Below are 23154 nucleotides of genomic sequence, written 5' to 3'. Positions count from 1 at the left end.
AAAGATACTACAAAGAGACATAGTGAAAACACCAGCAAAGAAATCAAATTGGCATGGATAGTCGCCTCAAATAGGAAGGAGATTATTCAGTAGTCTCATTTTTACTTAGTTTTTTAAAAGAACAAATGAAGGGATGGTCCTGATCTCTGGGAGAATATAGTTCCAAATTCTTGGGGCAATACCAGAGAAAGATCTCTTATAGGTTTCTTTTTGTGAAAATATGGGGGTTTCAGCAGTAGGGAGGAATTACTACGAGAAGCTCTATTCCTTCTGGATAACTCCAGTTTCTGAGCCAGGTAAAGAGGAGTGTTGTGGTGGACGGCTTTGTATGTCATGAATGCTATTGTTAGGTAGATCCTACATTCATAAGTTAGCCAGTTCAGAGAGTGGAGGGCTGGGGTGATGTGATCATTCTTCTTTAAATCTGTGATGAGCTGTGCAGCAGTAGGAAGGGTAGCCCTCGGCGGTGCTAGTTTTATTGTTGGTAGGCCAACAACTGTAGCATTCCCATAGTCAAGTTTGGAGATCACAAGAGCCTAAACCGCCATCTTGAGATCTGCATTGGGCAGGAAAGGCTTTAGTTTTCTTAAGAAGTGGAAATGGAAATTGGCCCCTCTGGTTGTGGAGCTGATGTGATTCATCATGGAGAGGTTGTTGTCTAGTGTTATTCTTAGGGATTTTGCTGAATCAACAATATGTGGGGTACAGCTCAAGGCGGTGAGCAGTGGGAGCGAGTCTTTGATGTTAGAGGTGGGATTGGGAGGCAAGATTAATAGGAATTCAGTTTTGAGGGTGGTAAGTTTGAGGTGGTTAAGTGTTATCCAGTGTTGAGTTTTGTTCAAGAGGTTATTGGGAGTGCTGATGCCTCTTATGCCCACCAGTGCTTTATTTGAGCTGGTGGTTTTCGGTGCTTGGCACTGGCACTTATGACTGTTTGACACAAGGTGGCGCTCGCAATCAAATTTAAAGATAATCAAAACAGATGTTTATTAATTCAATACACAATAAAAAATGTCTAATACACAGGCCACCTTTATAGCTATGGGGGCCTGGATTTATTATGCTTTTAAGAGTGGATGATTATCGGAGTATTGGTGCTGTCATTGGCAGCTCTGGCAGGGACAATGGGGGAATGGTCTCCTGACAAGGGACCTGGCACATTTTTTCGGTTTGTGCAAATTAGGCACTGACACCCAGAATAACTTCTGCTGCTCATGGGACCTGGAAAGACATCCCAAATTGAATATTTGACTTCTTTTTGGAAATACAGTCATACACACAAAAAGTAGAGTATCTTATTGTTTTACGAACTTTATGCCTTTTTCTTATTTCATAATTGGAATTGTGAGTGTTGAACAGAGTTTTACTAACAAATCAAAGCAAGCCTATTGCCCTTGCAGATGACCATTAGGCTTCAGGGTGCATAGCAAAATGATTTCTGGTATTAAGACCATTTTTCTGAATTAAACTACATTTTGCTGTGTTTAGAGGGCAATTACAATTTTCAAAGGATGTGAGAAGTTAGCAGCTTCACTCTTTTCAACAACCATTTGCCCAACATAATGCCTCTTCCTCCTTTCCTCTCCAGCCTGTAAAGGCACTTGACATTAGATGGTGGTTCAGGCTATGCAACAATAATAAAAAAAACATTTTTCACTTTAGTGGAATTTTTACTGCCCTATTGCGTATTTTCATCATATGGTGAACATTTCTTCTTTAGAAAGGCCAAAGACTTGACAATTACAATAGTCCACTTTTATTTCAAGGGCTCCCCTAACTACAGTAATAATTTTTTTTCATATAATGTCAACATTTGGTAAGCAAAACATTGAGGTAGTAGTTACATGGGCCTGCAATTTCAATTGAATTGTCTTATTTGCTAAAGACTGTGCTCACAATTTGTTGGGGGTGGGGCATAGCTGACACACACCTCTACTGTGGCTCAGACAGAGAACCTGCATATTACTGGCATCTTCCAGCCTCCAGCCTTACACTGCAGTGCTGGGGAACCCAAGCTTCACCCACAAACACTGAATTCCAGAGCAGGTTTACAGTGATAATGTGTGCAATCCATCTGAAAAAGCGCCAGTGATGTCCCCTTCAGTGTGCTGCCTCCACATGGCCTTATAGCCTCACCCACCTTTCTAGGCATGGCAAGCACTGAGCCCAACCCACGGAGGCCCAGAGATCTGGTATATCCTGTACTTGAGGGTGTGACTTCCATGGACTGCTAAATGGGAGGTCCCATCCTCCTTGGTACAACTAACTGTGGTCCAGCCAACAGCGATGTGGGTAACTGACCACAATATATGCAACGCTGCTATTTGCCACCGTGTGGAGCCAATTGATGGGTGATCCATGGAGGAGGCCCAGGGCCACTTAATTACTAAGTTCCTGATGAGCTGTGGTGCCGGGCTTTGGGGTGAGGAGTGATAACCCTGATGGGGCGCTGAGTCAGCACTTTAGAGTATCAGGTGGATTGCATTTGTGTGTGTCGGCAGGATTGCCTATGTGCACAATTGACTCCCAAGATGGAGGCACCTGATACAACCCCCTATATAGATGTACTTGTCGTTCTTTTCTATTGATGAAGAGGGAACAAATCTAATGTGACCTGTATTCTGTTCCACCCATTTGTGACTGTAGGGCTGGACGGCCTCTGCCCGACGGGTGACAAAAGTGTTTGCTTACTGCCATCCCAGTTTGCCTGAACTTTCTCCAATTTTGTGTCCCTGCTGTGCTGAGATTGATCTTTTAAGTTATTGGAAAGAGAAGGGTCCCTCCCCCTTTGTAGAACTGCACATAAATCCCTTCCTGAATGGTGCATTATCCACTGGCTGGACCTTGTGATGGACCACTGCTTTCTGGAGTGTAGGGTGACCTGTGTTTCCCACTGCCTCGGACCATGAAGGAAGCACATTTGGTATTGAACTCTGCAGATGGTTAGAGGAGCTTGTCTGACTTCCCCACCTGCCATATTGAAGTTGGGCTGTCTGTATGAAAAAAATTCAGGCAGGGATATCCTAGCTCTGATAAATTGGTTGGTGTCTTGCTACAGACAGTCATTAGCTCTGACAAGGCCTCCTATGGCCCTGTGCTCTTCGGCTACATCGTGAAAGAAGCGAATCCTTAGCACTGTATCTTCGAAGTTAAAGTGTTATGCAATTTGTCAAACATGACCCAGTCTGACAACATAATTAAATTATGTCTGAAAGATACTAATGAACGCACATTTTGCAAAGGTAGTGCAGTCCATGCTGAGCTGACTTTGGCAGACTTATTTTTGTACGGATGTCGCCACCATTCCCTAGTCAGCTGTGACTCTCCACCAAACTCACAAGCTCCTTCCTACATGGGACACCCAACTTGAGATCCTGCAGGAAGTGAGTAAAACTATTTTGTTTTTAATAGGGGCTGACCTTAGTACAACAGGATCAGGGGGTTAAAGTCCCAGTCTTCAGCCGTAGGGCAATTTCTCTCGGATCACGAAATACATCACACTATAACAGGACTGAGGCACTTAATGGACAGTTAGGATTGGTTTCGGTTACCTGCTGATGTCAAATTAACAGGTATCCTTTAAATCAGGGGTCTCCAAACCGGTCCTGGAGGGCCGGATCCATGCCAGATTTTTTAAATTACTACATGTATCTCAATGGGGATATCAAAAAAATGTGGCATGGATCCGGCCCTCCAGGACCGGTTTGGAGTCCCCTGCTTTAAATATAAAGTACAGCGTGATGGACATCAAACCAACCCTGGAAAGGAACAAAAATAGAGCGACTAACCTGCTCTTTGCTGAAGGAGAAAACCTTCTTCTGCCTTCTGTATTTGTGAGGATTTGCCTAAAACGCATCTAAGTCCTAAGAAATAATGATTTATGCAGGTGTGGGAGAAGGAACATGAGTGTAGAGTTTTACGATAGGTGGCTTTCAACTGGGCCCATCATACATGAGAGTAGTGCATGGCTTGGGTATTCTTTAGAGAGGAGAGGTTTCAGCTCCTTCTGAAGTTCAGAAGCGTTGCCAGATCTGGTTGGTGAGGGAGTTCCAGATACTTGGGCCTTTCATCGTGTCCTTTTCTTCCTTCATTTTCTTGCATCAAGCCTCATGACATTACTGCTGCATGTGGTATGTTGTGCCTTAGACAGCCTGGTATGTAATTCTGGCCAGCCAAATACGGTCTTTTTTTTAGTTCACAGCTTTGTAGGTGAGGCAGAGCACCAAGAGAGGTATGTGGGCTGGTAAAGGGAGCAAGTTGAGATTTCATTTGGCATTATACCTTCAGTAACGGGCAGCACACTCTAGCACAATCCATTTTATAATGTTTACTCTAACAGGCACTTTATGATGGACATGGCATTGAGGAATATTCCAAATGTGGTCAGGAGCCCTTTATAATATATCTTGCAGCAAGTTATATTATATTATGCAAATTTGCACCAAATAATGTTGTTTTAGAAAAAAGTCAAGGAACTCGGAAGTGGGACTCCAGGGAAGTTAAGTTGCATGCTTTTTACTATTCACACTTCACTATACTTTACGGTTCACATACTTATTACTATACACACCCTCATTACAGCTATTCTAGGGTGCTCATGTATTGAATCACTCAAATCCTACCAGTATGTAGAGGTATGCATGTGAGAACTGAGTTACTGTGAGAACTGAGTTACTCCTGACCAAATCTGTCCCTGGAATGCAGTATTTAAAGGGAAATCCCTCCAGGTATGTCAGAAAAGGCAGAGTAGCAAAAACATCTTCCTGGCCACCACAGAAAGAAAGAATAGTGAGAAAGGGTGGTCCAGCAGGAAGGCTTATAAAACCCCGCTAAATAGAGAAAAGTTACAGCTGGGAACATACCTGGAAGACTGAGCACCTCAAGGCAGATAGAGCGAATGATAAACTTTAAGGTACAGAGGGCCCGATTCACAAAAGTAGTCTGAGACAAAATCCTAACTTTCGACTTTCGGAATTCACAAAGGACATTTAGGAGTAATAAAGTTAGGAATCCTAACTTTACTACAGTCAGGAATCCTACCTTTACTACTCCTAAATGCCCTTTGTGAATACCAAAAGTCGTAAAGTTAGGATTTTGTCTCAGATTACTTTTGTGAATCGAGCCCACAGTTGTCAATAGTGGCAAAAATGTGTTGACTTGGTTTTGAGTTTGGCACATAGGACTTTCTGTCCGCTATATTATAAGTGTCATAGGATATAATGCACATGTAATACCACCAACGGGATACCTGCCACGTTTGTGATGGAGTAACCCAGCTACCACACTCTACATCTAGCCCAAGGTGCAATGCTCAAGATCAGTATAATGGAGGATGATTTTTTTTCCATCACTGCACAGACGGAGTTGATGCCTCCTTACCAGCAAGTCACAAATCACGAGCAGGGATCCTGACCTATTTGCCTCTGTATAAATGCTGACACCAAAAATTGGCAATGCTCCAGGTTCTGATAAAATCACGGACAGTTTGTGTATGTGCGTTTAGGCATTACAAAATGTAACAGTTCCCCAATTCTTCACCCTTGGCTTGGCGCTGATATTATGCCCAAAAACAGAGAATGCAGGAATGACCCTTCAAATGTTTTTTTCATCAACCTAACTGACTATGTGCACACCATTTTTTCAAGATGATTTTTTGAATATTAGAAGTGTTGGAACAGGAAAGCAAAGTCTATTGCACTACCAGACAGGATGTTATGTTATATTGTGTTAAGGAAATTTCATAATTGCACGAACACCAAATAATTTCATGGCGCTAAGCCAGAGGAGACATAGCAAAATCAGACTGCTAAATAAAGAAATATGAAGGTGCACTAATCACACGTTTGCCAGAAAAGTCAGGTCTTGAGAGCCTGTCTAAACTTTGTGTAATTTGAGGGCACCCGTATCTTAAGAGGAAAAGAGTTCCAGATGTGGGTGACCAAGACAGAAAATCTCAAACCACTCATTCTCTTCTTTTTAAACTTGGGTAATTACAACAAATTCTTAGAAGAGGAGTCTATCATCCTGTTCGGGATGTATTTCATGAGTTGAGAGGTTATAAAGACAGGGCGATTCTCGTCAAGAGCTTTAGAAACAACACACACAACATTAAAGACAATCCTTTGCTTCATTGGGACCCAATGGAGGTCCTTTAGAAGGACTGGGTAATATGACAATGTTTAGACTGCTGACATATCAGATAAGTGGCCTGATTATGGGCCACTTGGAGCCTATGAAGAAGAGACTTAGGGAATCCAATGGTAAGAGAGTTGGAGTAGTCCAGCCGTCATATGACCAAGGCGATTATAACTTGGCTAAGTGCATCAGAGGCCAGAAACATAGGGATTTTTTTTATCCTGGGGAGCAACAGGAAACAGGACGAAATGGCTGCAAGTAACTAGAGTTATCATCAATAACTCACTGACGATACCTCTGAGGCTTTTTATCGATATCTTTAGAAGTGGGGGATCTCCCATATCAGAGGGCCAAAATAAAACATCCTAATAGTCAATTTTGCTTTTTGTGACTGCAATCTCGGTTTTGTTCACACTGAGTTTAATATGTTTACTGTTCATCCAATCGTGGATAAAATACATGGTCTTTTGAAAATCTTCCTTATACAAAGGAGTCATCAAGTCTAAAAATAAATAGCAAATCATCTGCATAATTTTAGATTATGCATTTCATGTTTTGGAGTGCATAAATGAGGGGGCGTTTGTATATGTTAAAGAGGTGTGGTGAGACGGAGGAGCCCTGGGGTACTCCACAATCCAAATTGACTTTGTTGCCAAAGTGGTCTGTAACACGCAGTTCGTTTTTTAATCTTGAGTGGGCTAATAGCATTGAATAAAGTAGGGTCATATGCATGTGAGTCACAACTAATTTTTAGTTTGGAGAAGTGTGGATACGCTGTCCGATATCACTGGGTCTAGTTTGACACAAGCACTTTCCTGTGCAAACTTTCTTTGTATTCTTTCTTCACTTCCTATTTTTTTATATTAGACACTGGATCTTTTCTTTCACTGATAAGAAAGTTACTAATGATGAGAAACATGAGCAAACTGGTGAGTACCTACCAGCAGCTCCCTTGGTGATTCTTACATGAGGTACTTTCTGACCTTTTCACACATTTTTTCTTTCTTTGTACACACCTTCAAGTGGGAGTAAAAATGTGTGGACTGATAAACGTATATAAAAAGCTTTTGGACATTTAGGATTGGACATGACTGCAATTGATAAAAACCAGCGGTTGGGCGGAGACGTAAGTATCCTGACCCCAATATTTGAATGAATTGCAGTATGTCCTAAACTGTCACCATATCACCTGCCTCACTTGCGCAGCTTCACCCTTTTATGAGCCAGCACTATCTGTGCACCTTTGTGATTACACCTATATTGAAAAAAGAGTATTGCTGTCTGAAGTTAATGCCTGTCCGCTACAACATCTAATACAGCTTGTGAGATTCAATCTCAGGGTATCTTCATTTTTTGTCTCCTTCGTGCATTTGTTTAATTTTCCTTCAAATATTACCTGTTGAGACATTATTTGTTACTACATTACTCAGGTCTCAAGTGAGTTTACAGGATTTCTCCTGTTGTATTTTCCTGCTGATTTAAGTTGTGCATAGACCGTTTCAGGGTGATCTGTCAAGCGGGGCCGAGTGCGTTTCCCATGTTAACTCCCATATGAATTTTGAACGCAAATACAGCCTGAACCGCTAAACGTAATTTCATAAAATTTGGCAGAAAGCTAAATCTTAGTCCAAAAAGATCCCTTTTTGTGATTTGTTTAAAAGCTGCTTAGTAGTTTTAGAGATATTATCTTAAAACCAGATTTTTATATCCAGGGATGTGGACTCTCGGTGGATCCACCCACAGTAAATCTGCGGCTCCACGCACCACAGCAAGGTCTGATTGGCTGCCCGCAACTTGACAGAAAAGTTGCGGCCGCCATTCTATATCTCAGGGAACAGTCCACAGGGCTGAAAAGATGCTTGCTTACTAACTGAAGGGGTCAGGTGAGGGCTTTTCTGACCCCATATGTATGGTATAAATTAGGTGGGTCACTCGTGAGATCTGTGGAGCCGTAGCAGGGGTTAGCATGGCAACTGTGTACATCTGTGAACCTCACCGCAAAGTTACATGGGGGGCACATTGAGCGTCACAATGGATCTGCGGATTCCTGGAAAAAAACAACCAAATTGGGCTTTTTCTCAGGAAATATGGAAAGGGTTAAACCAATACGGACCATTTAGAAGTGGCATAACAAAAAAGAAAGATGAAAGGAAGCCTGAAATTTGTTAAGTAGAGTAGCATAAGTAAGAACACATGGTGAGGGGTAGCAATTGTATCTGATTTTCTACTGAGAGGATAGGTGGTTTTCAGGAGTTCCTACTCGAGATTTTGAATGAACACAGATATTACCAGACATATAAATAAAACTCAGAGAACAGCAAAGAGCTTTTACAGGTATGTTAATTCGGTTGTAATACATAAAAGTATATTTAGAAAATGAATAGTGAGTGTATGTAAGGTGAGAGAAATGTGTAGCTTCTAGACGGTCTACTAGAAGGGAAAATAAAAGAGTGCTTAGATGAGAATCTTAAGTAAAAATTAATTGAGCAGCAAAGGAGAAAGAAGAAAGAAGAATTGCTATACCAAATGATTATTAGTTTTATTATGCTAGTATGAATGAATGTGTTTGAAATTAGAGGTGGCTGTTTGCTTATAGTATGACATGTAATAGTATGTGATTTGCACATGCTCACAGAGTCAGGAAGGCCCTTACAGACCCAGTTACACTCAATCATAAAGCCAGTGACAGCCACACTCACTCACACATCCATAAGACAATTCACACACCCATTTACACACTTGTACGCCCAAGTTTGAGTACTAGTTTGCCCTTACAGTCCGGGAGGCCATCGTCAGAATGCAATCTGCCCCACAGGAAGAGTTTTAAAAGGACTACTTCAGCAGTCTTCATAAGGGAGAACACAGATTATAGTTGACCTTAGAATCAGGTCCCCTGAGGCTACTGGCTTGCTGAAAGTAGTGTCTCCTTCCAAACCCAGTACCTGTTGGAGATCAAGGACAGACAGGCTGAGAGGAACCTGAGGCTGGAGCTGGCCCATGTGGGTACTCAGGAGAGAACGGCTGAGGCTGAGAGTGCCCTGAAGGAGAAAAGGTCTTGTTCGCTCATGATGTGACTGTCTAGGAGGTGGACTTGAAGGCCAAATAGCTATTAGAGTCTAGCAACAATTGTGGGAGCAGAACTACTGTGTCCGGTGCAGAACAAAGAGTCCGTATACCCAGAGATCTGGTGCCTAACTGTAAGGAGGGGCGTGATATAGACATGTTGTTTCAGGGATATGAAGTAGCTCTAGAGGTACAGAAGATCTCTGAGAAGGATTGGGGAGCTGGTCTTTAGAGTCATATTCCTTGTGATGGAAGGGACGCCCTACTGGCCCTAGAGAAGGGGAAGAGGTTGAGGGATCCCATTATGAAAGAGGCCCTTGTCAGTATGAATTCACCACGTAGGAGGAGTGCAGGTTGAAATACAGGGGCAGTCCTAGGAGAATTTTGATGGGTACATTTGAAATGTTTGTAAAAAGTAGTCTTGTTTTTAAGAATCGTTTTCCAATAGTTTTGTACTTTTCTTTGTCTTTCTTTCCAAAGAAAACTGGGAAGAAATAACTGGCTTCAGACTTTGTAAAAACATGAAGGTTCAATGGGGAGCTAAGAAAACAATTAAATATTTGGGCTGACAGTATTATGGACATGAATGTGAATGGAAATGCAGTACCTCCTGCTTTATGCTTTTTTTCCTGAGTGTCTTTTGGAATGGTACATGTAAGATACTATTCTATAAAAGAAAGTTCAGAGTCATCTGTGTCTGTTTCAAATTTAGGCGCATCTTTTACCCACAACAGCATAAGAATATGAGGAGCGTCCCTTGCTTGCTATTCTTTATGCGTAAACTAATCAGTCATTTCTCTAAGAAGTGGAATTTTTTGTTGCAGATTAAGGACAGCATACTTTCAAATCTCTGCTCCAAAGTTCTTCCAGTGTCTTGAATTTGATGTATTTAATACTACAGTTTGTTTGTGTGATAACATTATGTAAGTTGTCCCATATATATTGTGCACAGCTCAGAGTTAGAAACCAAGTGCTGGGTTTTGTTTGTGCAATATTTATGATTGTTTTTCCCCAATGCTCATTGATTATTCTTTCAACAGTGCATCACTTTTGGTGTCTGAGTATAGAAACTGAGAACAGTAAAAAAGGGAAAATGCACCCAAAGATGACAAAAACCAAAGGTTACAGGGAAGTTATAGTTAGGCTCAGATTTCACATGCACAAAACCATAGAAATAGACCATGTCATGAGTGATGTAATATGTGAGGTCATAAGCAGTGAATTGGTGGGGAGTAATTTATAGTTATCTCAGGTAACTATAACTGCTGAATTTCTTTTGTTTTGTGTGTGTGAAATCTGAGCCTAGCTAAAACGTCACTTTAACATTTGTTTTTTTCAGTGAATATATATCAGTTTCAGTTTCAGTTTGTTTATTTATTTCGAAGGTTAAAAACCATCATGAAAATACATCACAATAAAAAAAAAACATACTCATGAACTTTCTCAACGACATCTCATTATTTAAAAAAGAAAGGAAAGGGACATCACATTTAAAAGGAAGAGTTATTGATACTAATAGGACCAAAGTGCAGATGACATACAAAGGCTCCGAATCACATAATAGATAGCTCCGTTGCCTACCAATTTCAGCAGCCCATAGTGTTTCTCAGTTTAAAAGCAACTTTAAGAAAGCTTATAATGGCACATAAGGTTCGCATTTCAGTGGCTCTTTGCAGAAACAGTAAGGCAGATTTGGCATGGATGATTTTTGAGTCTTTTAAAATCCCTACTAAAAATCTTTGACGGGGTGTTTTAAAATAAGGACACAATAATACAAAATGAAGGGTGTCCTGCGGAGACCTATTGTCGCAGCCGCAGGCACCCTTCTGCTCAATTGTTGGAGTAAACCCTAATGGATGAGCTAAAATGTGGTGCAACAAATTGAGCCTAAAACGAGTCATTAAAAACCTCTCATGCTGACTGTGCAATAAAAAGAGGTAAGGTTCCATGCCAACTTGATTCGACACTAGTGAATGAGCCACTACCGAGGATTTAATAGAGTCAAGCTCCCTCCTCCTGCCCCTAAATTTGTCCAGCAATTGCCCTTGTACCGAGTGACTGGTGTATATGTCCACCAAGGATGGGTCCAAAAATAATCTTTGTTCATCTATTTCCCCCAGGGTATCTTTGATATATTTCAGCCAGGGGATTTGGAGGGATTTTTCTTTCGTCAAGCAATCCTGGATGATCTGTCTGGATAGTTCCGCGTTAGGATTTAGCCAAATTTTGATCCAGGCCAATATGGGTCTCAGTCTAATCGAGTCCGCTATGTATGTTATTCCCAGCTCATTGTGTGTTACTGCAGCGGAGGTGCTCAGCGGAAGTTTTAACAGTTTTTTTAGAAATTTCTCTTCCTCGCTTTGAATTAGTTGAGCATCTCTGAAACCCCAGACTTCAGATCCGTAAATAGTCTTTGAGATGCTGACTGATCTGTACAGAGTCAGCACCTGCTCTGGGGACCACCTTCCCATTCGACGAGCAAAGTTTAATATGGCTCCATTAGCTGAGACAAGTCTCCTCGCCCTCTCCTCTACCAGCGGGGCGAACTTTAGCTTCTCGTCGAATAAAAGACCCAGATATGGGAATGTTTTAACACTGTCCAAGACGTGATCCCCCAGTTTAAATACGAATTTCTTCTGAGGTTTCTTCCCCACTGTCATAATGAAGGATTTTGTCATGTTTACAGATAAGTCTAATTTTCTCATAAAATCTGCGAAACCCTTAATTAGACGCTGCAGGCCGATCGCCGTCCGGGCTAAGAGGACGGCGTCATCGGCGTACAAAAGTACTGGCAGGTGACGTGAGCCCACCTTTGGACAATCAGTTCCCAGTGCTAAAAGGTCGCTCTCCAGGCCGTTTATATAGAGGGAAAACAAGAAAGGTGCCAGGATACACCCCTGCCTGACCCCGCCCGAGCACAGGAAGGGATCGGTACTCACCCCCCCCCGCACTGTAGCGGACCTTGGCAGTGGTGTTCCAGTGAAGTTCCCTCAGGATGTTGATGAGGTCCGGATCAATTCCCAGATTAAACATAAGCGACCATAGTTTGGCTCTGTTAACATTGTCAAACGCCGCTGCTAAGTCCATGAACCCCATGTACATGGTGCCTTCAGACGCTTTAGTGTATTTAGCAGTGAGCAGGTACAGGTTGAGGCACTGGTCGGTGGTTGATCTCCCAGTTCTGAACCCATATTGGGTGTCCACCAGGATATTATGTGTGTCAGTCCAATCCTGTAGACGGTTGAGAAGTGCCCTCCCCAGTACCTTGGCAGAGACGTCGATGAGAGAGATTGGTCTATAACACTGCGGGCTGTCCCTACAGCCTTTCTTGTAAATCGGGACAATCACCGCAGTGGACCATGATCTCGGCAGGCCCGTTTTGATGGCAGCATTCAATACTCTCATTACCACTGGGGCCCAAAGATCCGTATTGCTAAGAAATAGATCCGGTGGGGTTCCATCCGGGCCCGGGGCTTTATTTCGTGTTAACCCTAAGATTGCCTTGAGAGTTTCATCCAGAGATAATTCGAATTTTTCTGCCCTTGGCCCCCTCCAAATTCCGTCACCAATGTCTACATCCTGCTGGTTGTACAGGGATTTGAAGTGGGCAATCCATTGTTCCGGCAAAATGTTTGAGCTGATGACTGGGGAACTTGAATCGTGGAAACATGGTTTGTTTATAATTTTCCAAAACTGGATGTAGTCCTTGTTTTCACCGGCCTCCCTTAAGTCTGCCCAGATTTCCTTTTGGAGGGTGCTTTTTCTGATCTTAACCTGGGTTTTATAATTTTGTCTACAGCGAGTAATTTCATTTTTGTCCCTTGGTGTCATTTTCAGGCTCTGTTTTAAGTCTCTTAACGCTTTAGAACAATTGGTATCAAACCATCTGGGCGTGGATTGCAGGTTTACGGGCTTCTTGGTTGTCAGGAGTTTCTCTATAATTTTAGTTAAGAGTTCAAATGCCTCTACTACTCCTCTGCCCTCTACTGTGACATCTAGACAGGTCTCTATGTGATCTTTCCCTTCACTAACTAATTTAACATAAAAATCTTGGGGGTTAATCACTGACCACCTTAGGCGTCTCCCTCGATCTGTAGGTTGGATTTCCACTTGTTGGATCACGCCTGGTACTTTTTTGATAAGATCTTTCCCTTTAATTTCTATTATAATAGGGTTGTGGTCACTAAAGGGACTCCACTCTGTCCTGGTGTTTATAATCCTTTCCCTAGCCCAGGCGGATATCATGACATAATCTATTATAGAGCCCCCTCCTTTACCCTTAAAGGTTGGTATTGGGGATTCACCAGCCTTATAGGCGGCTAGATCCATAACCTTAGTGAGGGCAAAGTTTTCTAGTAACTTCATCAGTAATGTACCCTCTTTAGTATGTGAGAAGTGGGGGCCCTTTTCTAAAGGGCAACCTGACCAATCGGGAGTTAAGGGGAGTAATTTGGGGCATAGATGGCAATTAAAATCCCCCATCAACAGAACAGTTGGTTCAATCCCCATCATCCTTTGATCTAATTCCTCATTTAGACAGCTCTCCAAGTGCTCTAAGATTGGGTAGTTTCCCTCCACTGGTCCGGAATTATAAAAATTCACGAACAGTAGACACTCCCCCTGATGAGTAAGTCTAACTGCTTGTATATTATCTGAAGAGCAGTCGTTATATGACCAAGAACCCTTCAGGTCTAAGTCTACATATAGAGCTAAGCCTCCCTTCGCTCTTCCCGAGTTAGTGCCCTGTGCTGGTTTAAAGAAACATTTGTAGCCTTCCAGTTGGCATGGGCCCGAATCTCTTGCCCATGTTTCCTGGAGCGCTATAAAATGAAAACACTTGATAAATTCTAGCCATTCCTTGTTTTTTAATTTGGCTTCCAGCCCTGCGACATTCCAAGATAGGATAGTCAGGCCCTCCCGCTTTCCTTTGCCTATTGCCACATGGGTTTCAGTAGCTCTCTCCACCCCATCTGATGGTAAATTTAGTTTGGCTGTTTTTTCCTTTTCCCTCTGGGGCCGGGGTGAGTCAAGTCCCCTAGTTAGTATACTCTCCTCACTCCCCCCTATGATCCCTGCTTGTGGGCCGAGATAACTGCTAATGGCCGGGCTTCCTATAAAGTTCTTTGGAGTGGGTGGAGTGAGATTGAGTCAATCTATGTCCTCTAGAGATTGAAATGGGGCATATCTATTCCTCCATTGGGGGTAATCACGCTGGGAGTAGGGCTGTTCGAGGTGGCTTACTAGTCTAGGTCTGTGTGGGCGCTGTGGTCTAACCAACGACCATCCACCCTCATCCTCCACACGATTGTTGTTTCGTGTCCTTGGGTAGAAATATCCAAGTGGGAGAGCACGAATTGTGCTGGTTTGGTTCCTGTTGGAGTTCTTCAGGATGTACTCTACCAGACTAGTGTCCGTGAAGTTTGCGACTATGCAGTCTCCTCTAATATCTTTCTCTCTCCCCCCCACCCAATTTACCCTTCTTACACTTAGAATCTCTCCTCTTTTCCCACTATTTAAGGGTCTGTGGATGTTCAACCATTTAGAGATTTTTGAGAGCAATTGTGGGTGTGTTTCTCTCTCGTTAGGCCTATTTTCGGGAACCCCTGCAAAGATTATTACAAAGGGGGTCGCCTCGGGGGGTAAATCTAAGTGTGGTGCCTGAGGGTTAATATTGTCAAAGGGGTCTAGGTCTGTATAACAGTGATTGTAATTCCCTTCTCTCTGTGGGCGCTCATCTTGTCTCCATTGCATTAGTGGTTGTATGGGGGGTCTCTCCCTCTGAGTGTTATTCGTACCATGTTGTTGTCTCCCTCTAGAGTTATCATTTGTACCCCCTTTGGGGTTTTGGGCAGAGTTGGGGGCCTCATGGATCTGGACTATAGCCTGTTGGTCATGGCTAACACAGTTGTTATTCTGGGCCCTCTGTGCGTTTGCCTTATTATTTGTGGTTTCCTCCGTCGATAGTGAGTGATCAGCAGAGGTTTTTGCAAGTGCGTATTCTAATGCCTTGGTTTGTTTGGAGAACTCGCACATTATTTTGTCTACCTTGCTTATAATGGGTTTTAGTTGTGCCGCAATGAAGGATTCTAACTGTGTTTTAATATCTATTACTACTTTCTCAATCCACCCTGGGCGAATAGTGTCCACTCGGGGGTTATTTTCTAACGAATTATATTCTTGAAGGCTTATTGGGGAATTAATTCTTGTTGGTGCTTTCCTCTGCCTCTGCTGGCCCTTATTCCTCCCTCCTCGCTTCCTTACTTTCCGGGGGGCCGTGTCTATAAGTTCCGGGGATTGTAGCCCTGAAGTTTGGGCACAAGGGACCTCCACTGTGTCATAGTTTGTTTGAGACACACTGCCCTGGGTGTTTAAGCTATCAGTCAATAATGCGTCTCTGGGGGGTGTTTGAGTGATGGCAATGAGATTGGGCGAGGAGGATAAGCTCCGTTCCATTCGTTCAATTTCCCCTGTAACTTTTTTTAGCATTAGGTCGATAGCTGTGGGTTTGTTCCCCTTTACATGGGCTGCCTCCTTTATTTCCCCCTTTGTTGGCTTAGGGGTTGTTCTCTTGGAAGGCTTGATCCCGGTCGAGCGTGTATTGGGGTGAGTGGACATCGTTCCCCTGCGGTCTCCTTCCTTATCGCCGCAACTTTGTGTGGCGTTGGTTTCTACCAATCATCCAGCGTGCTGTCGTAGGGATTTAGCGAGTGTGTTTCACGAGCTCCGCTGTCCTGAGCAAATGCCCTTTGGCCAGGGTGCAGTGCCTGTGTATGGTATCAGAGACGTGCGGACCAAAGGGAGTGGCCCGTCCCGTCCCTCGTCGTCCCCGGACGGCCACAGACGGCCCGCCCTCTGCCCGGGCTCCGCCCGGCGCCGTCCGCGCGCGTCCGCGATGCGGAGGAAGTGCCCTGTTTTTGTAGCGCCTCCGGGCGCGCTTCAGGAGGAAGTGGGCGGAAGTTGACGCTCAGCCCTCTGGGAGCTGTAGTCTCGAGCCGCCGCGATGTGGAAGGGCGGCGAGATCACAGCGTCAGGGCCCCAGGAGCGAGGTGGCGTCCTGCTGGTAAGTTCTCCTTAGCTGATGTGACTGCGTGCTGGCGAGATTGGTCCCCGCTCCGCAAAGGAAGTGCCCTGTTTTTGTAGCGCCTCCGGGCGCGCTTCAGGAGGAAGTGGGCGGAAGTTGACGCTCAGCCCTCTGGGAGCTGTAGTCTCGAGCCGCCGCGATGTGGAAGGGCGGCGAGACCACAGCGTCAGGGCCCCAGGAGCGAGGTGGCGTCCTGCTGGTAAGTTCTCCTTAGCTGATGTGACTGCGTGCTGGCGAGATTGGTCCCCGCTCCGCAAAGGAAGTGCCCTGTTTTTGTAGCGCCTCCGGGCGCGCTTCAGGAGGAAGTGGGCGGAAGTTGACGCTCAGCCCTCTGGGAGCTGTAGTCTCGAGCCGCCGCGATGTGGAAGGGCGGCGAGACCACAGCGTCAGGGCCCCAGGAGCGAGGTGGCGTCCTGCTGGTAAGTTCTCCTTAGCTGATGTGACTGCGTGCTGGCGAGATTGGTCCCCGCTCCGCAAAGGAAGTGCCCTGTTTTTGTAGCGCCTCCGGGCGCGCTTCAGGAGGAAGTGGGCGGAAGTTGACGCTCAGCCCTCTGGGAGCTGTAGTCTCGAGCCGCCGCGATGTGGAAGGGCGGCGAGACCACAGCGTCAGGGCCCCAGGAGCGAGGTGGCGTCCTGCTGGTAAGTTCTCCTTAGCTGATGTGACTGCGTGCTGGCGAGATTGGTCCCCGCTCCGCAAAGGAAGTGCCCTGTTTTTGTAGCGCCTCTGGGCGCGCTTCAGGAGGAAGTGGGCGGAAGTTGACGCTCAGCCCTCTGGGAGCTGTAGTCTCGAGCCGCCGCGATGTGGAAGGGCGGCGAGACCACAGCGTCAGGGCCCCAGGAGCGAGGTGGCGTCCTGCTGGTAAGTTCTCCTTAGCTGATGTGACTGCGTGCTGGCGAGATTGGTGAATATATATCTATATAAACTAATTCTGCAAAGAAAAATTGAAGTGTGCTTGCCACCTCTAAAGTCGCATATAAGTTACGTAATGTATTTTTCCATTCTTTCAGGGGGAGGAGGAGGCCATATGTAAAAAAAATAAGTAAAAAAATATATATATATTGAATGTATGAATGTATGCATGTATGTATTTCCAGGACCTCCACCTTGAACACACGTTCCCTCCTCCCACTTTCTCCCCTCTTCTGAGTGCAAACAGTTGACCACCTACTGCTCTGCCTGAAACAAAAAAATAAATTACATAAGCTATTTCAGTCTTTAGAGATGCCGAGCATTCCTTTCCAGGAGGATTTGGCATTTGTCCCAAACACTGGTACACACACGTATTCCAAAATTAAGAAAAGTGATAGCACGCTGGAACAGTCCTCTGAAAACTGGGACTGTCATCGGAAATCCGGGACGTCTGGTCAACCTACAATAAACGTACACTGTTACAGAATAAAAGGCTTCTGTTCAGGGGGCAGTATTTCTTGTCATTTTTGGAACACAGTGGTCTCAACCGATGTGTTTGTGGTCCTCTGTTAAAGGAATATGCACTCGCCTTTCACTTTTAAGCAAAATAGCAAACCTCAAATGTCCACATGTAGTTTAGTAGGTCGTATGAAGCAAAATAACTAGTGGCATTAAATAAAAAATAATTTGTTCTTACAGTAATTGACCATTTTGCAGCACATATTCCTCTAAACTGTGAAAAGCAAATGAAATCCAGACACAATCCTTTGTTTTATTATTTGGGACTCCACATATTTTGCTCAGGCTTTGTTGCCAGTGCTCAGAAATACACTCCTGATAGCTTTCGTGTGGCCTGGGAACTTCAGTGAGGCCTGCTCGGAGGATGCTGGATGCTCTGAGGATGAAATGAGCCCCCAGCTACAAAGCACCTCGAAAATGAAAGAGAAACCCAGCAGCACTGGTGTTGGGTATGTCTGGTGCTCTAGCCCGATAGCCTTTGAGTAATAATACAGAGTAGCACAGAATCTGTGGTTTGGGTACAGCCAATGTTTTGAATGTGCAATGAGTAGACTAGTAGCTCTGAAAATGTGATTACCACCCCTTTGGCCTGGGGGATTCCTGACTTTTCAAAACTAAATGAGCAGCCTGGAGCCTTTACTGTGCTGCATCAGATTGGCCTTTACTTTTCTCTCCACACAAGTCATTTGAACTCTCTGTTCAATCAGCTTCATGATTCATCTTGTCCTAACTTCCTGCCGTTCAGTGTTTTTGACAGGTCTTTCTACTCTGAGGGCACTTCACAGTTTTGGGTCTTACAATCATCTCCATTCACAAATGCAGCTGGAGTGAACATTGGCTGACCTGATCAGTACATGCCACTCCTTCCTTTCACTCAGACTCTAATGCAGTTTACCATACAAATACAAAATAAATGATTATCAATCTACATGCCTTTAATGTATTCCCATTTGATCGCATGCTTCAGATATTTATTGTTCACTGCATTCTGTACTGGAAAGTTCCTGTTTGCTCCTCAAAAAGTTCTTGTTTTGTCGCTGAATCATTACATTTGTGGAAACTGTTCTCTACTCTCTTGTTTTTTGCATCCAGGTTTTACACAGTCTCCTATAAATGTCTCTTCGTAGCGGACTGTTGCAGACAACACTATATACAATATTACATGCAGTGGGCCTAGGGTCAATTCCCTTTGCTGTTGATTAGGTGGTTTGTCTGTCAATTAATGGCTTTCCTTCCTATTCTTGAACTTGTCACATCCCTGAAGGATTCTGATTTACCATGGTTTTGACTGGCTAAGTTGTATCCTCCTGATGAGGTCAGGGAATTATTTTTTCTTCTTCATAAATCTAGTACACCATTGGAGAGAATGTACTGCTCCTATCTGATTTTTACGAAGTTGTGTTCTTACTCTCCACCCTCCAGAGATTTCTCCCTCTTTCTTTTTCTTAGCACTTGCTCTTTTTTGTTCCCCGACTCCCTCTCTTCTCTGTGTGTTACCACCTACTATTCATGTTTTGGTGGGACATCCCACTGACTCGGATCCCTGCTATGGTTATTGTAGGGCTCACAATCCCCTCATCTTCTTCTCTGTCTAGCCTTTCTCTTCAGTTCCATGCCTTTTACTTGCATGCAGGTGTAACGTGGTGCCAATCTTTAAAGTACATGAAATTTCATTTTCTATACTATCAATATGGCTGCCACATTCCATCATCAATCTGCACAGGAAGTGATTTCACTCCTTCAACCTCTGACGACCTACTTAATCACAGCTGCAGTGCAGACCCACAGCAATTGCACACCCAGTGCGCATCATCTGCATTGTTTACAGCTGAACCATGCCCGGCTTGGGGAACCCTGGTCCTCTCCCCCCGCGCTGCAACCCTTCACACTTGTTTCCACTCCCCATGCTGCTGTATTGCAGCACCACACAAAACCGAGGGAGTTTGGTCGTGTGCTTCTTGCAAGTTTTCATGCACTTACCCAAACCCAACACTCACCCCACATGCACAGATGGCCCCAATACCCCACTTTCTCACATTCTCACAGGCCTGCAACCACCCCCACAACTCTCTGTACTCACATGCAATCTCCTCAACACCCGCTCACTCAAACATGGCGCAGAGATCTGGGACCTGCTGCACAACAACATCCCTGCCCTACTTTTCTTCTTGAAAACCTGGCTTAAACCCTGCATCAGCACCTGACATTGCCACAGCCATCCCCTCAGGCCACAAGATCACCAGGTTGGACAGACTTCACTCGCCTGAAATCATAATCATGTGCAAGAATGCTACCAACTGCTCCACTTTTCAAGACACGTAATTCTCCAACTTTAAGCATCTGTCATTTAAGCTCCACACGACAGCCACGCATCCACTTCACCGACACCATCATGGACTTTGTCGCATCACTTGTACTCAACGCTAGCAATTACATCCTATTTAGTGACCGGAACTTCCACCCTGAAGACTCTGCCGACCCCCAACTCAAAAGCACTCAAAGAGCTTGGAAGCCTAGGCCTTACCAAATGAGTAAAGGGAACTAAGTATGTCACTGGACATCTCCTGGACCATATGTTCACCACCTTCAACAACATCTGAGTTGAAGAGCTTACACCAGTCTCCTAGACAGACTACACCCTCATTAAGTTAAGCATCCCTATCCTGGTCCAATGAACACGCACCACCGCCAGACCAGACCACCAAAACTGGAGCAGCGTCACTGACAAAGACTGGAATACACCTCTCAACAGCCACTGACACAGTGATAATCTACCTATAGCCATCAAGATTTTCAACAACTGATCACTTGTTGCACTAAGTCCCTGCCCCCCCTCCTTCTCAAACAGCAAGACAAAAAGAACTAGACCGCATGCCATTGGGTACATGGAGGTATTTAGACTGATGAAATGCAACTGCAAACAACTGTAGCGTAAATAGATAATGAGCCAGGACACTGCAGACAGGAGCATGTTCAAATCCACCCTGAGACGCTACAACCAAATGAGCCAAACCATCAAATGTGCTGTTCTGGAGAACTGCATTAATGACAGCCCCACCAAAAGCAAATACATTTTCCCAATCATGAAGGATTTCACCTTACCAGTGGATGCCTCTAACTCGATCACCCCCTCGCAGTACCTTTGCAGCAATCTCTCTCAATTCTTGATCAACAAAATGGCAGACATTTACAGCAACTTTAACCCTCAACTGGACCGGAGAGACCTCACTGAACACCTCCCGATCTTATCCAGACAACCAATGGCCCATCATCATCCCAGAAGAAACAGTTGCCCAATTAAGTCCATCCACTCAGCTGCCCCATAGGACTCCTACCCCAAACAGGTTTACTCATGAGGACTACAATACATCAGCGCCATGCTCACACCAACTCCGAATGCCTCCATGTCTTTGGTGACCATCCCAGATGCTTACTCACACCAACAACATGTGACCTTCAAGGTGACCTTCCCAGATAATTGCTCACACCAACCCGGAATGCCTCCATGTCTTTGGTGACCTTCCCAGATACTTGGAAACATGCAACTGCCCTCCCATTGTTAAAGAAACCCTCCAGAGCACCTTCAATGCTCATCAACCATAGAACGATCTCCCTGTTACCATTCGGGGTTAAGTGTTTGACAAAATCATTAACAGTTGCCTCACAGATATATTTCAGTGACCACCAATGGCTCGACACTACTAAGTTCGGTTTCAGACCCAACCACAGCACGGAAATTGACCTCACCACTGCACAGATGACATCTGCATGTCTCTTGACACAGGCGATACAGCAGAACTCATCTTCCTGGATATTGCCACAGCGCTTGACCTGTTGTTCCACCCAGTCATCATCCAATGCCTACACAACATCGGAATCCAACGACACACATTTTGATGGATCTGTTTCTTCCTGACTGAATGGACGCAAATCAGCCTGCCACCATACACCTAGGATGCCCACGACTTCATTTTTAGAGTTCTGGAAGGATCCTCCCTGAGCCAGACTCTCTTCAATGCATACACACGATCCCTCTAGTCATCTGCTCTCACAACATCAATGCCCTCTCCTTCACCAACGACACATAGCTCATTCACTCCCTTATAGACAAGGCATCCAATTCCCAGATCAAGTTCAATGCCTGCATGACTAAAATCGCCCACTGGGTGAGGACCAACTGTTTGAAGCCTCACACCGAAAAGAGCGAAATTGTGATCTTCGGGAGCAGAACGTCACAGTGGGACTCGACCTGGCTTAACATTACCACACAAGTCAGTGCTGTCACTGCTTCATGCTTCCATACTCTGAAGATGCGGAGGAAGATTTCCAAATGGCCCTCACTCAGCACCCGGAAAACCATCACACATTCCAAGGTCACAAGAAAGCTGGACTACTAGAACACCCTCTATGCCAGGATAAAAATTCACTCCAAGGCTGCAGACAGATTCAGAACTTGGTGGCCAGAATCAGTCTTAACCTCACATACCACAATTACATCCCACTTCACTTGAACCAGCTCCACTGGCTCCCCATTCAAAAACTAGGACAATTCAGACTCCTCATCCACACTTCAAGGCACTAGATAGCACTGGCACAGCAAATCTCAACATTCACATCAGCACTCCCAAACCTAGACTCTTCTGCTCATCCTTATTCCTACATGCACACATCCCACGCATATGGAAAATCCGATCAGGCAGTCAAACCTTTTCTAAATCGCTCAAAGCGTGGAACAAACTGCTACTACATATGAGCCTTCTCCTTGCTTGAACTCTGCATAAAGCTGAATATCTGGCATTTTGACTAGTCCTACCAGGCCGTCGGTTTGTCTAGGCTCACACCTGCCCAGTGCCAGGATACTCTTCCAGGTGACAGTGAGCTCTACATATCTGTGTAACATAACATACCATACACAACTTTCAAATTATTTCTCTACATCCCAGTGTTGGAAAATGGCCCTCTCTAAAGGGTCACCCCAAACTTTTTAGCACCCAGCTCCTCTTTTCCTGATCCTCATTTTGTGGGCTTTCGGACATTCAAGTACTTTATCACTAATAACCCAGTGCTAAAGTGCATGTGATGTCTCCTCTAAATGTGGTATAATTGGTTTAAACCTGTTTGGCATATTTAATTTACTCATAAGTCCTTTGTAAAGTGGTATACTATATGCCAAGGACCTCTAAATTAAATGCTACTAGTGGGCCTGAAGCACTGGCTGTGCCACCCACACAAGTAAGCTTTCAAATCTGGCTCAGGTCGTCCATTGCAAGGCCTGTGTGTGCAGTTTACTGCCACTTCAACATGGCATTTAAAGCCCCTTTCCAAACCTTAACCGCCCCTGTTATTACACATGTCGCACCTAAAGTAGGCCCTAGGTAGCCCTAAGGGCGGGGTGCTAAGTAAAAGGTAGGACATACACTGTTAAGTTTTACATGTCCTGGTAGTG

The 23154-nt window shown here is 44.5% G+C and overlaps 1 protein-coding gene across 2 annotated transcripts in view; it reads right to left on the bottom strand.

Annotated features, from left to right (window-relative positions):
• The window catches only part of MALT1 (MALT1 paracaspase), a 619135-nt gene that overhangs the window by 27952 nt on the left and 568029 nt on the right, over window positions 1-23154 (bottom strand). The gene's annotated exons all lie outside the window — the stretch shown is intronic.

The sequence above is a fragment of the Lissotriton vulgaris genome, chromosome 3_1 (genome assembly GCF_964263255.1).
Source record: "Lissotriton vulgaris chromosome 3_1, aLisVul1.2, whole genome shotgun sequence".
Classification (NCBI taxonomy): Eukaryota; Metazoa; Chordata; class Amphibia; order Caudata; family Salamandridae; genus Lissotriton; species Lissotriton vulgaris.
This window is presented reverse-complemented; position numbering and strand designations above follow the sequence as displayed.